At 32.5% G+C, this 13907-nt stretch overlaps 1 pseudogene; it reads left to right on the plus strand.

Moving 5' to 3' along the window:
* Nucleotides 1-1608: 1608 nt before the first annotated feature.
* LOC134243344 (protein O-mannose kinase-like) overlaps nucleotides 1609-13907 on the plus strand; it is a 28077-nt pseudogene continuing 15778 nt past the window's right edge.

Consider the following 13907-nt stretch of genomic DNA (forward strand, 5'->3'; position numbering starts at 1 on the left):
AATTTACATAAGGAAAAAAAATACAGAAAGTAATAAAAAAAAATTTTTAAAAGAAAAAATAGAATGAACAAAATAAAAAAGGGCAAATTACGGGGGGAAAACAAAATAAAAAGTAGTACCGGTTTGGGAGTATTTCTAACCTTAGAGTTTGACTTGCATTTGAGAACGTTTAACCTTCTCCAAAAACTCATATGAGGGCATCGTGACTGTGTTTCACAAAAACATTTTGTTATTGTTTGAGTTGGAACCCCAATAAAACCACATTTTATTTAATCAGGGAATATTTTTGCTCAAAAATTATTCTTAATAAAAAATAAATTCACAAACTGAATATGACTTATATACATTTGAAAATATTCGCATTTGGCACGACTTGTTCTGTCAACGTCTTTTAAACATATTAATTGACAATTTGATTTATTTCAAAATAAAGTATTTTAAATTAATATTTTTTCTATTTCATGAATGCAGGATCTTGTTATTTAATATTTACTTAGTTTTTATATACTTGACGTACTTTTTTCCACGGGGTTATAATTCCGCGAATCGCAATTTCTATTTAATCCGCTGTAGAAAATTACCGATTCCTAGACTGTCACTATATGCCTTAAATTTATATTCAGAACGCTTGGACAAATTTCCGCGGAAAATTTGTGACCGCGTACATAGCGTAAATTAATACCACGCAGAAAAAAGTACTTCTACTGTATATATATATTTCTATGTTTGTGGTTTCTTTTTAACCTTTTTAAAGATAATTTTAACGAATTTTTTACGGCTACAGTAATTTGTGAAAACTATTTCCTTTTTATATACATATTTACTAATAGAAATAAAGCTAACCCCCTGCTCCGGACGGCCGGTATTACTTCCCGTTATCTAACTTCCGGTTATACCCTGTATTGCGTTAAAGCTGATCAATGGACATTTCTCGCTTAAGGTGCGCATCTCTCGATCCGTTATGGTGAATGGCTGAACATCTGGTGATGGCGCCCAAGTGTGGATTCAGGATGATACCAGCGTGTACCGATAAGTCTCGTATCTTATCAAGAAATACTATAAAAAGTAAAAAATTACATCGTAGGATCTTGTTTTCCTTTTTGTGGTTTATTAAGGTGTAGACCTGTTATGTGACGACAGTCTTTAGCGATCTGTCCGTGCACCTGCCTGCAACTCCTGGACTCCCCCCTCGGGTAAGAATACCTGTAATGGATAATACACAATAAGATGAGATAATCAACCAGTTAATATCCATTTAATATGTTTACAACCTATTTGTTTTGATTTGGGTATTTTGTATTTTTTGTTAAATTATTTTTTTTATGTTTGGTTAAAAATATGCATGTATAGATGCATTACGATTTACAATTCTTTTACATTTCTTTTGGTTTTCTCATTCATTTCTTTTCTTATTTTTTAATGGCTCTGTGTAAAAAAGCAAATTTTCAGTGTGCTTCGACCCTTTTTAATTTAAGCATTTAGATATGATATTTTAAGCTGTCTATCATTTGGCAAAGAAAAAATCCATACATTTTAGTTTTAAAATGTGATCATTTTTGTATATCTTATATGGAGCTCTTCTTTAAGGGAGATCAAAATGGTCTAAAAATGGCCACAAACCCCAGCACTCTAAAGTAACACCTAGTTTATTCAGTTTAGAAAATGTTATTTTCCTTGATTGTATTTTTTCTCTCGCTCTTTTGAAACATTTTCCAATTTTATACATATAATTTTTTTAAATATTCAAATTACTTATCAACTTTATTTATAAGAATATTTTTTTTGAAATTTCATTATTTTTGTTGGAGGTGAGGGAATACAAGATGTATCAAAATCTATGTGTTAAGATCTTCAAGTTGAAGTTGAGTAAAGTCAGTCGAATAATTTCGCATCTGAAAGATTTCAAATAATTGCTGATTGCAATTGGTATGTAGGAAATAAAACAAAATTATTCAAAAAAAGGGTTATACAAAAGAAATCAATTCCAATGACAACATACAAAGTCTATTACTAAACATCTAGAAGGAAGGTCACATATTATCTTTTAGGACCTTGGTTTAAAGACCTTATTTATACACAGGGAAATCATTTTATACCTCTCTCGGGGTACTAGAGGCATTGTCTGTCTGTCTGTCTGTAGTGTATAACTGTAGTTGAATCAAAGGCAGATGAGGATGTAACTATACTGTAATCTTTTATTTTTGTTAATTTAGGTTTTATTAAATTTAAATATGTTGTTATTTTCTTTGCTTTTTAGATTTTGGTTACGCGGGGGAGGGGGTACATCGTTTTTGCTTCTGGTTGAGAAAAAAGATAATGAATCACTTTCTTTTTCCTTTTTGTAGGTTTGGTTTCCAAAATAACTTTGTTGTTTCGTTGTATGAGGTCGGTAGAGGCTTGTTTCCAATGATTTGTAAACCAAGTCTCCCTGTATTCGGTACTTATTCCTCTGGACTATCCTTCTGTATCTTTCCGTCTGTTATATATCAAGAAACATTCCGTCTATGCTGGCTCTACAGTTGTCCAAGAAAAAGGCAATTCGTTCCCGGACGAGGGCCTGGATTTCTTGTTACTTGGGAGTGCGGTGGAAGAGCGAAAAATGTAAACCGAACTGTAAGCCGGATATTTCGGGCTGTACGAATAAGAGCTGCCATCCTCTGTTAACGTGTGAGGAGGTCAGGGAACTTAACATCTCCTCCGAGATAGGGAAACAGGGATACGTCAAAGAGGTACACAGTCTGGCTCAGTTTTACACAATCTGGGGCAATTTTACACAATCTGGGTCAGTTTTACACAATCTAGGTAGTTTTTAATTAAGGCAAAGGTTAAATTGCTTATTTCTACTACGATTATTGCCAAGATCAAAGAAATAAAACATTATTCTCCAATAAATCACGCACGTCATCAAAAAATTATCAGATCAGAAACACGTATCAAACCTGTGCAGTTGAAATGTACATTTATTAAGAAATTATTTTAGACCCATAATTGTGTTTTTGATGTAAACGCTTTTTATTGCAAAAGTAGCTGTAAAAATAAAATACTGATGAATTAGGTTTCTAAGCCAAACGGGGTTTTTCACATCCCTCGCCATATTTAAACTCCGTGATTTAAGTGATAAAGTGGTAAAAGGGGAAATTTTTTTGTTTTGTTTTCCAAAAGATTAATCTATATAAGCCAAAACATATTCATATAATTAATAAAGGCTAATTTAATGCAGCGAAAACAAATTTCATTAAACAAATTACATTGGTGGTAAATGGAACAGCGTTATCGCAGTTTTAAACGCCTTTAAAAAACCACTTTAAAAAAAAAATTTCAAAGTGCGTTAAAATTTGGGAAAAGCTAACGCACTTTGAAAAAAAAAATTTTTTTTTTCAAATGCGTTATATCGACCATATAAAACCTTTTGACAAAATTTAAAGGTTGATCAATATTCCTTCAAATAATCGGTATGAAAAAACTGAGAAAAGCTCGTTGCAAACAACAAATGGGTTTCCTCCTAGCGATAAGCAAAAGATTAAATGTTTCTGTCTAGATTGTCAACTTTGCTAACCTCTTTTTGATTTGTCTCAAAAACCCTTTACTTGAATTCTTTAATTTGGTGTAGCATAGGTTTTAAGGGTACTCTCTCTAACAGCATTTTTGAAATCGTATCCACAACATTTTAACTTCCAATATTATGACTTTTGATATGGATATATCGGGTTTGTCAATTTTAGTTTGGCAAATCTTTTCCTATGCCTTTACTATGTAAATTAATTTCTTAAAAACCCGAATAGCGTTTTCTAACCGATACTGGCAACGTTGACGGTAAACCCTTTAAGGGTACTCTTGCCAACACTAGCAATTATGTTTGTGAAACGTGTCATCTCGAATCATTTAAGTGTTTTGCTACATTACCATCTTAAAAATGGCTTTAAAATCATTTAAAATACAATATAACTAGGTAAATAAAATAAACAAATTATATAATAATTAAAAAATCCAAATGTATTCACAATAATGATGAACAATTTTTCTTTAGTTGCAATCATGAAACAATATTTTAAAAAAACCACAGAAATGTGTTGTGTATGTTTTGAATTTAACTTTACTACAACTGGGGGTCCTCAATAGGAGTTAAAATTTCTAAAATATATTTGAACATATTCATATTGCATATGGCTGTGTTTTTCTCACTAAAATATTACAGAAGTGAAAGGGAAAAAATTCAAGAGTACTGTACAGCTATATATTCAAGAAGTGGTGTAAATCAGATGTGGATACTTAAAAATTCTAAAGAACTTTTGGACAATTTGAAATCACAACTTTTAAAAAAACAACAGCATAAAAAAAATTTTAAATTTATACTCAACAATTCCCACACAAATTAAAATCCAGGCTTTTTGATTCATTGACACTGTTTTCCAAAATGGGAATCGTAAGTTTACTTTCCTCGTCATTGGTCATTTGAAAAATTATTTTGTTAAAACAGATTCTGATTGCACACATAAATACTCTGAAGTTACTCAAAAGATGCTTGAGTTTTGATTGACAATATCTATTGGTTTTTTGGGACCAGGTATTCCAACAATCTATTAAATCCCCTGGGTACAAATTGCACTTTATTACAACTTTTTTATATTCATATGAAACAGAATTTATGCAAAATCTTTTCGTGAAAAGAAGAAAACACTTGCTGTGGCCTTCAACTCGACATTTGTTACGGGCGTATTGTCTATTAATAATGATAATTTTCATTCCTACGTAACACAATATATCCTGGTAACTTAAATAAAAATACCACAAGTCCGACACTTCTGCTTCATACTTGGATATTTTACTTGAAAAAGACACTAATGGTAATCTAACAACCAAGCTATATGATAAACGTGATACTTTAACTTTTCTATTGTCAACTTCCCTTACATATCAGCAATATACCTTCATCACCTGCATACGGAGTATTTTATCTCATTGATTGATATGCAAGAGCATGCTCTACGTTTAAAAATTTCTTTAAAAGGGTAAACTTTTTACAAGCAAGTTGATGAAACAAGAAAATAAGCTTCGTTTAAGTTCATTTCGTAAAATTTTATGGTCGATACAATGACCTTGTAGCAAATACAATTTATCATTGAATGAAATGTCACTTTTTCATACAATTGTTAGTCCTTTCATGTATTTATACACTAATTAACGGGTTTTTCCCCTTATATCCTGATTATGACAACGAGCACACGGCGGGTGTGCCGGTAGCGGGGATGCTCACTCCTCCATGGCACCTGATCCCCCTCTGATGTCGGGGGTCTGTGTGTGCTCTGCTCTTATTTTGTATATTTGTTTAATGGACGTTGAGATTGAATTTTTCTTATTTCCATATCCTTTTTTTTAGCGGCTTTGGCGGAATGCAGCAATCACTAAATCAAGAAAACAAAATTCTTGTACATAAACATAAATGGAAATTTTGCTAACTTTTCAAAAGTGAATTTCCACCAAATATTGTACAAGCTAAATATAATAATTTAAGCATTAAAGAAACAAATCTCTTTGAAGGTATTGCCCTGCATAAGAACAATTTGAATCCCCTACACTAAGGATGCTCTGTGCCAAGTTTCATTTTGGTTCTGGAAAATGACATTGTGAAATTTTAGACAATGATGATAATGGATAGAATTATGTTTTTAAAAAAATTACTGGTTCCTTTAGCTCAGATGGGCCAAAAAGTAAGAAAGTAAGTAAGTAATAAATGGTTTTTTAAGTGACATGTGTTATGTACAATTACAACATTTTCAACAAATATCATTATTTAAATTAAAACCCCGGCCCATGGGGCCTATATGTCACTTTAACAATATAACATTCAATAATAAAGATATTCGCATTGGTTTCTTAAATAATAGATTGTCTGTAAGTATATGCTGAATATATAATTTTCCAATATGCCTTGGGAAATTTAAAAAAAAGAAACTTAATTTTGTCTAAATTGACATATTTTATCAAATGAAGTTGGATTAAATTGAACTGGTAAAAAAGCTTGCTCTTAGATTTGAATATGATGTCAATAAGCAAAAAGTGACTTTCATCTTCTACACTATTTGATAAACATAGAGTACAAAGTTTTGATAAATAAGTATCAACGGCACAGTTTTGCAATTGACATTGAAATCTTGGACATCTTTCAATCTTGTTTTAGAAAACTCATGTACATGCCCTATGTACTAATTCCTTGGAATATACACATGTTTATGCCTTTAATTAGTTGTGTGTGCCAAAATAAAAATTTTTTTTTTCATTTACTGAAAAAAAAAAAACCACATACATGTATTAAAATCTTATATTCCTGCTGAAGAAAAGGGGATCTTTTAACTTAAATAAGTATAAAGTATAAACTTTAAAAGGGGAAACCTTAATAAAGGGTAACATGCAAACCAAACAAAATATTTTATTTTAAAAATAACATTTATTCCAATGTAATTACTGGTACATGTTTTTCTTTACAAAAACTATTTCACTTGAAAAACTATTAAATTTGATATGTTCATATTTTGGATTTATGTTGTAAAATAAAATTTAAAAATGATACACAGTGTTTTTAAAAATTGTCTTCACAAACCAAAAATTACAATTTTCACTATGCTGTTTATTCCATGCACATCCAAACAGATGATTTTCTGGCAAATCATATCATGCTTGGTATCAAAATTCAGTATTCAGATGAGTCAAACCTATCCAAAAGAAATTGAAATTTTTTAAATTTATAATTCTTTTCTAATAAAAAGTGCAATTCATAGATTTTAAATTAGATTATAAATTTGGGGATGAATTGTCACATTTTCTGTGTATAATTTGTAAATCTTAATGTACTTTTCATCAATTAAAAAAAGGTTTTCACCAATTAAGGCGTCATTTATGCTATCCCCTAATAAGACAACATACAAGTGCAAAAATCATCACTAGTGGGTTTAGGATAATGTGCTAGTTTTTGACAACATACTAGCAAGAGGTGACAATGTGCTACATTTATAGTGATAATATGCCAGCCCCTGAATCCAACATGCAGTGAAGCTAACACTCAACAGATTGTTTAGAGTTGTGTTTATGATATTTTTTTTTGTGTAAACACAGCAGGGGTTTTTTTAAAGCTGCATTGGAGTGGCAGTTTTGAAATTAACTGCAAAACATGCAACTTACATATTGGAACACCATAATTTTAAAACTGGCAAACCTATCATATGATTACTCTAGGTAAATTTCAACTGTAAATGCTATTTAGGGGGAAAAAATCCAATTCCTTTATATTGAGAACTGATCAATTATAATAAGGCTTGTCCCGGGTGGGCCACTTGCTAAAGCTCAATACCTTTCATAAAAAAATGCCATCTTACCGACACAAAAGACGCCATTACGCTATCACACAACTCGCCATCACAACACTAAACAAGAGGCCCAGGGGCCACAGCGTTCCCCGACACTGACTGAATTAACATAGCTTTGAAGTACTTGAAAAGAAATTTTGATTTTAAAAGGTTTCTCCAAAATCCCTATGTAAAAAAGGGGGCCATTTTTGGGCCCCTCCCTTTCCCCGGGGTCATAATTTGAACAAACTTTAATTACACTACCTGAGATATTTCCCCATGAGTTTTATTTTTTCCCGGCCCCCTGGGTTTGTAAGAAGATTTTTAAAAATTTTTATTATATATTCCTATGTTAAACTTGGTGGCCATTTTTTGGGCCCCCCCCTTCCCCAGTGGTCATGATTTAACAAATTTTAATTACACTACCTGAGGATATTTTACATGAGTTTCATTTTTCCTGGCCCATGGGGTTTTTGAAGAAGAATTTTAAAGATTTTTATTTATATTCCTATGTTTAACTTGGGGAGTATTTGGCCCCACCCTTCCCGGGGGATGATTTTAACAAACTTGAATCTACACTACCTGAGGATGATTCCACGAGTTTTTATCTTTCCTGACCCAGTGGTTCTTGAGAAGAAGATTTTTTAAAGATATTTCCTTTTTCCTATGTAGTTGGGGAGCCTTTTTCCCCCCCCATGCCCAGGGGTCATGATTTGAACAAACTTAAATCTACCTCCTGGGGGGTGATTCCACATGAGTTTCATCTTTCCTGGCTCAGTGGTTCTTGAGAAGAAGATTTTAAAGATTTTTCTGTTGTATTCCTATGTAAAAATTGGGTGGGCCATTTTGGTCCCACCCTTCCCCCGGGGGGCATGATTTGAACAAACTTGAATTTAAATTTCCTGAGGATGATTCCACATGATTTTTCGTCCCCCCTTTGGCTAAGTGGTTTTTAAAAAAAGATTTTTAAAGTTTTTCCCCTTTATATATTCCTATTTTAAAACCCTCGGGTTTGGCCATTTTGGCCCCCCCCCTTCCCCAAGGGGTATGATTTGAACAAACTTAAATTACACTACCTTCCTGGGGATGATTCCACATGAGTTTCATCTTTCCTGACCCAGTGGTTCTGGAGAAAAAATTTTTTAAAGATATTTTATTTTCCTTGTAAAATCTGGGGTTGGCCATTTACCCCACCCTTCCCGGGGTCATGTTTTGAACAAATTTGGGAATTTTCATTTACCTAAAGGTAATCCTATACAAGTTTCATCTGTCCTGGCCCACATTTTGAAGAAGAAGATTTTAAAAAATGCCATTAATTTTTAATAAATTCATTTTACCCCCCTTTTGGAAAAGGGGGTGGCTTCCATTTAAAAAAAAAAACAAATTTAAAAATCCCCTTTACCCAAGGGTAGTTTTCCAAATTTTTAAAATTGGCCCAGTGGTTTTTGAAAAAAATGATGAAAATAAAAATTTACAACGACGATGACAACGGACAAATTTTAATAGAAAACTACTTAACCTTTTGGCTCAGGTGAGCTAAAAACACTTTCGCACTAACACAATTTTAACCACACGCTGTCACACTAACACACAACACACTGTCCCCTAAACTTTCACCCCAACAAAATATTAGGCTAACACGAGTTCACACAACACACTATCATGCTAACACAAATTTACAAACACCGCTGTAAAAACAAGTTCACACAACACGCTTTTCCCCTTAACACAAGTTTTAACCCGCAGTCTCCCCCTAATACGAGTTTTTCAACCCCATTCTAGCTAACACAAGTACACACAACACACTGTCACGCTTAGATGAATTCACACAACACACTGTCAGGCTAACATGAGTTTACACAACCCCAAATTCTCCCCCAAAACGGACACAATACACTGTCCCCAACACAGGTTTACACAATACACTGTCACGCTAACACAAAGTCACAAAACAGGCTGTCTCACTATTCACTAACACAAGTTTGGCACCAAATGCTGTTGCGATAACACACTGTCATCCTAATACCTTTTCAAACAACAAACTGTCATTTTAATACCATTTCACACAACACACTGTCAGACTAACACGAGTTCCCCCACAACACACTGTCACGCTAAAAAAAAATTTCCCAAAAAAAGGCTGTCTCACTATTCACTAACACAAGTTCGCACCAAATGCTGTTGCGATAACCCACTGTCATCCTAATACCATTTTAAAAAACACACTTAATCCTAATACCACTTCACACAACACACTGTCAGGCTAACACGAGTTCACACAACCCCACTGTCCCCGCTCCAAAAATTTAAAAAAAAAATGCAATATCGCTAACACGATTTCACATAACACGCAGTCTTGCTAACCAAATTCACACAATATGCAATCTCGTAACACCAGTTCACACAACACACTATCTCTCTAACACCAGTTCACACGACAAATTTTCAGGATAACAAGTTCACACAACACACTGTCAGGGCTCCACGTTTCACACAACATGCTTTTTCGTTAATAAATTTCACACAACACGCTGTTTGGCAAACTTTATTTTACAAAACCCACGCAGTCTCGCTAACACAAGTTTACACAACAACCCATTTTCTAACACGAGTTTCACAAACAAAATTTTCCGCAAATAAAATTTAATAACACTCTGTCTAGCTAACAAAAGGACAAAACCCACCTGTCACACTTACACTTTATAAAAAATTTTAAACAACACGTTGCCCCAAACCCAAGTTTAGGCAACACATCGTAAGCTAAAAAAAATTTCCACAAAAACCCCTTGGGTTTACCCCAATTAAGTTCACAAAACACATCCCTTAAACACAAATTCATACAACACACTTCTCGCTAACACAAGTTCACACAACACACTCAAATTGCTAGTTTAAAAGTAAAGGTCTACCCTAATTTGAAGGGTTTTAACACTAACATATCTCTATATAAGTAAAAAGTTTCAAATTTAAGACAAAAACATTTAGGGGGGGTAATTTTCCTTTAACTGCATTGGCATATAAAATGAATGAGACCTTAAAAACCCCCACAGTCATTTTTTTATTTAAAAAAGGGTTTCTTTTTGATCCTATTCAACAATATATTAAACTCTCTAATTGTAAATGAGTGAAATTAAAAAATTTTATAGATTTTTTAAAATTCAAAGTATAATAAAAACTGAATTAAAACCCTTGGGGGCCCAAATCCTTGTAAATGCTTTAACCCTTATCCTATAATGCAAAAACCCAAAAATTTCTGTTTTAGGGTAAGTGTTAGCACAAAATGGATTTTCATATTTCTTAAAGGCAATAAGTGCTTTTTTCAAGTCTTTATTTGCAGCTAATACCATCCCAAGGGTGGCAATGAAATAACTTAAAAATGTATGATTAAGGCAAATAAACAAACATTAAACCTTTAAATGTTAGCTTTAAATGTAACAGTTTATAAAACAAAAAAGCAAACTTTCTATCATTACAATTTTTTTAAACAAATTTCTTTTGCAATTTAACTGATCAATATTTGTCCTTTTTTGAAAGAAAAAGTATAATTTTAAATAATTAAATTTTTTAAAGTTTTTTAAGGGTCCAGACAGCAGCCAAACCCCCTCCCAAAAGATTTTTCCAGCTAAAGCGCCACGTCCCAACTGGGAAACCTTTTACTTCGAAAATAAGGGGCCGTATAAAGTTTTTTTATGGGTTATAAAGGTATATACGGGGTTGTTCAAAAAATTATTGCGACATTTTGTTTATTTTGCTTTTTAATGAACGTCTTTCATAAAAATTGGATTCCGTTTGACATACACTAATAATTAATAAGACCCAAAAAATTTTTAAAAATTTTTTTCTCTACAATGTTATATAAATGGAATAGGGGGTTCCCCGGACATCAAAAATCGGACATTGAAAATGTGTAACCTAAAATTCTAACTCTTCGTGGATAAAATGAAAAAATTTTCCATTTAAGTGTATAATTTTTCAGCTTTGGTTAAAAAATTCATTTTCCCAAATTTTGATAGAATTTTAATCAAAATCGGTTTAAAAAATTAAGCGCGGTAAGAAATCTGCAAACAACAAAAAAATTTGGATTTTGACGTCAAGGGCGGAGCACCCAGCGTACCTTAAATTTTGTGTACCCAATACAGAACTTTTTTAAGACTAAACAACCTGCTAAAACAATAGCAACGAAAAAAACGTGCTAGGGTTTGTTTTTCCTTGGTATGCTTTTTTTACAATTAATTAAAAAAGGGTTAAATTTAAAAGATCTAAACGCCATAGTTATTTCTTTCAGTATTGATATAATACGGTATTTAACCCGGGGAATTAAATTGGCACCCGTAATTTAAGTGGCCCTTTTCCCATAAATGAAAATTTTTGATTTGGGGTACAACAGCATACTTTTTTAAAGAATAGCTAAAGAAATGAAATTTTTGATTTTTGTAATGTTTTTTGAATAATTTAAGACGGAAGAGTACTAAATGCTTCCCTATCGTTTCACGTGCAAAAACATTCTACGGCTAACGTAACGTTAAATGACATAGCGTGGTTTCCGGGTCGATAGCATATGCATATTTATTACTTCCCCCAAAATTTATTTTTATCGTGGGAATTAGTAAATTTGCTTAAGTGTTTTATACGTTCTTTTTTTAAGGGAAAAAAAATTTTTCATAAAATTTTCCATTTTTATGGAGTAAATGTATTTTTTTCTCAATAATTTCCAACAACCCTCGTACTAGGTATGACATTTGAACAAAAAAAAAATAAAACTCGAGATTAAAAAAAAAATTAATATAATATTTGCTTTTTCTAAATTTAAAATAAAATCACCTTTTTTAAAAACCCAAATATAATCCCCATATCTCTATACATGTAAGTTAAATTGACTTTAAACTGTTTTTGAAATGGTATTTTTAACCGAGTCGGGAAAAAAATTTGACTATTGTTTTAAACCTCGGATTTCTATTTAACGCGATTGATTTAAATTGTTTTTTCCCAGAAGAGTTCTATCTTTAAATAAAGTAACAAAACTTTTAGAGAAAGGTCATTTTAATTTTAGTAAGTCTGAACTCATAAAAAATATACCCTTGTGTGCCCTTAAATGCTACAAAAAATACGTTGTTTAATTTTAGGAAACTGTTTTGTAAATAAATCAAATTTTGACACCCCCCCTAAAATTTTTGAAACAACTGTCAAGTCAGTTTGGGGGGTAAGGTTGGATCGCCAAATTTGGAAATGCATGTCTAATGCGGGGCTCTTATGATAAGACCTTGGCAAAAGAAAAAAAATTGTGACTTGCACATTCCCCACACAATTTTTCCGCAGTATATTTAACCCCATGTTTAGCTTTTTTTAACATGTTTAAGCTACATTAAAATTTCCTTTTTATTTTTTTTGAACTAGCTATCCTTACTCATTTTCACATGGGGGCTAATGGGAAGTAATTTAATGAGCAGTGAATTCTTCAATTAAACATTTGAATAATTTTCTGGGTGTGAACATTTGAGCATGGATGCACAAAATGTAAATGGGGTTTGACAAGCACAATCAAAAATTAAAACAAAATAAGTTTTCTGCCCTCACCCTTACAGTATTGTCAATATATAATTAGTTGAATATTTCTGTAACTTTAAGGCATTTTGAATTATAGCGAGCGCAGCGAGCTAATGGATTTAACGTGTACGAACGGGGGAAAATTGGGGTTAAATCTCCCACATTGTTCCAAAAAATTTTTTTTGACCGCGTGAAAAAATTCTAAAATCCCATAATCCTTTGCGGTGCATAGCAACCAGAAGGCAAAAACATAGCAACAACTTACTTGAAAAAAAATTACAAACAACGTTTTTATGCAATATCCTTGCCACAGAGATATCGTTTGCGTTTTAAGTCTACAAGACTTTTTATTTGACGTCATATTTTCGTCACAAAAAGGGGGTTGGGTTTTTCCGATTTTGGGAAATTTGCGAAAAGTTGGAATTCAACCCCGTTTCCCCTTTGGAAATAAAATAAAGCTGTGTAAAGGTTTGGATAGTCAATAACTGCGTTTCGCCCCAACGGTCGCACCTAAACATTTTAAGTATGATCACCTTGATGGATGGGGTTGGACTGTTGAAATTAATCCAAAAATTTTAAAAGGAAAAAAATTAAAGCTGTGGGGTTTTCCCAAGGTTACAAACAGAGAGCGTCTGAACTGTAAAACGGATAATATATGGGTGTCTGTGTATTTCAAAATAACATCAATGTATGTCACTGTATTAATAGTAGTGTAAATTTTAAGCAATAAAAATATTCTAACCTTTTTTCCAAAACCCCCCCCAAAATCATACTTAAGATGTCGCCCCCATTTTCATCACTCGATACAATTATCCGGGGGAATCCAAAAACAAGAAAAAGGGGACCCTTGGGTTAATGTGACAGTAGAATTTCCTGGTAAACAATTCACACAAGATTCTTAAATTTTGAATCGGGATAATTCTGTTTGAAAATTTTTTAGAGAAGTGAAAAATTTTCCTTTCGTAGCTGCAGATTAAATAGTGTACATGTCTACAAACGGATTCTTTGTAAAAAATTTAAACT

Source organism: Saccostrea cucullata, unplaced genomic scaffold (assembly GCF_032062105.1).
Source record: "Saccostrea cucullata isolate Sc308-1 unplaced genomic scaffold, CSIRO_AGI_Scuc_v1 ctg2532, whole genome shotgun sequence".
Taxonomy (NCBI): domain Eukaryota; kingdom Metazoa; phylum Mollusca; class Bivalvia; order Ostreida; family Ostreidae; genus Saccostrea; species Saccostrea cuccullata.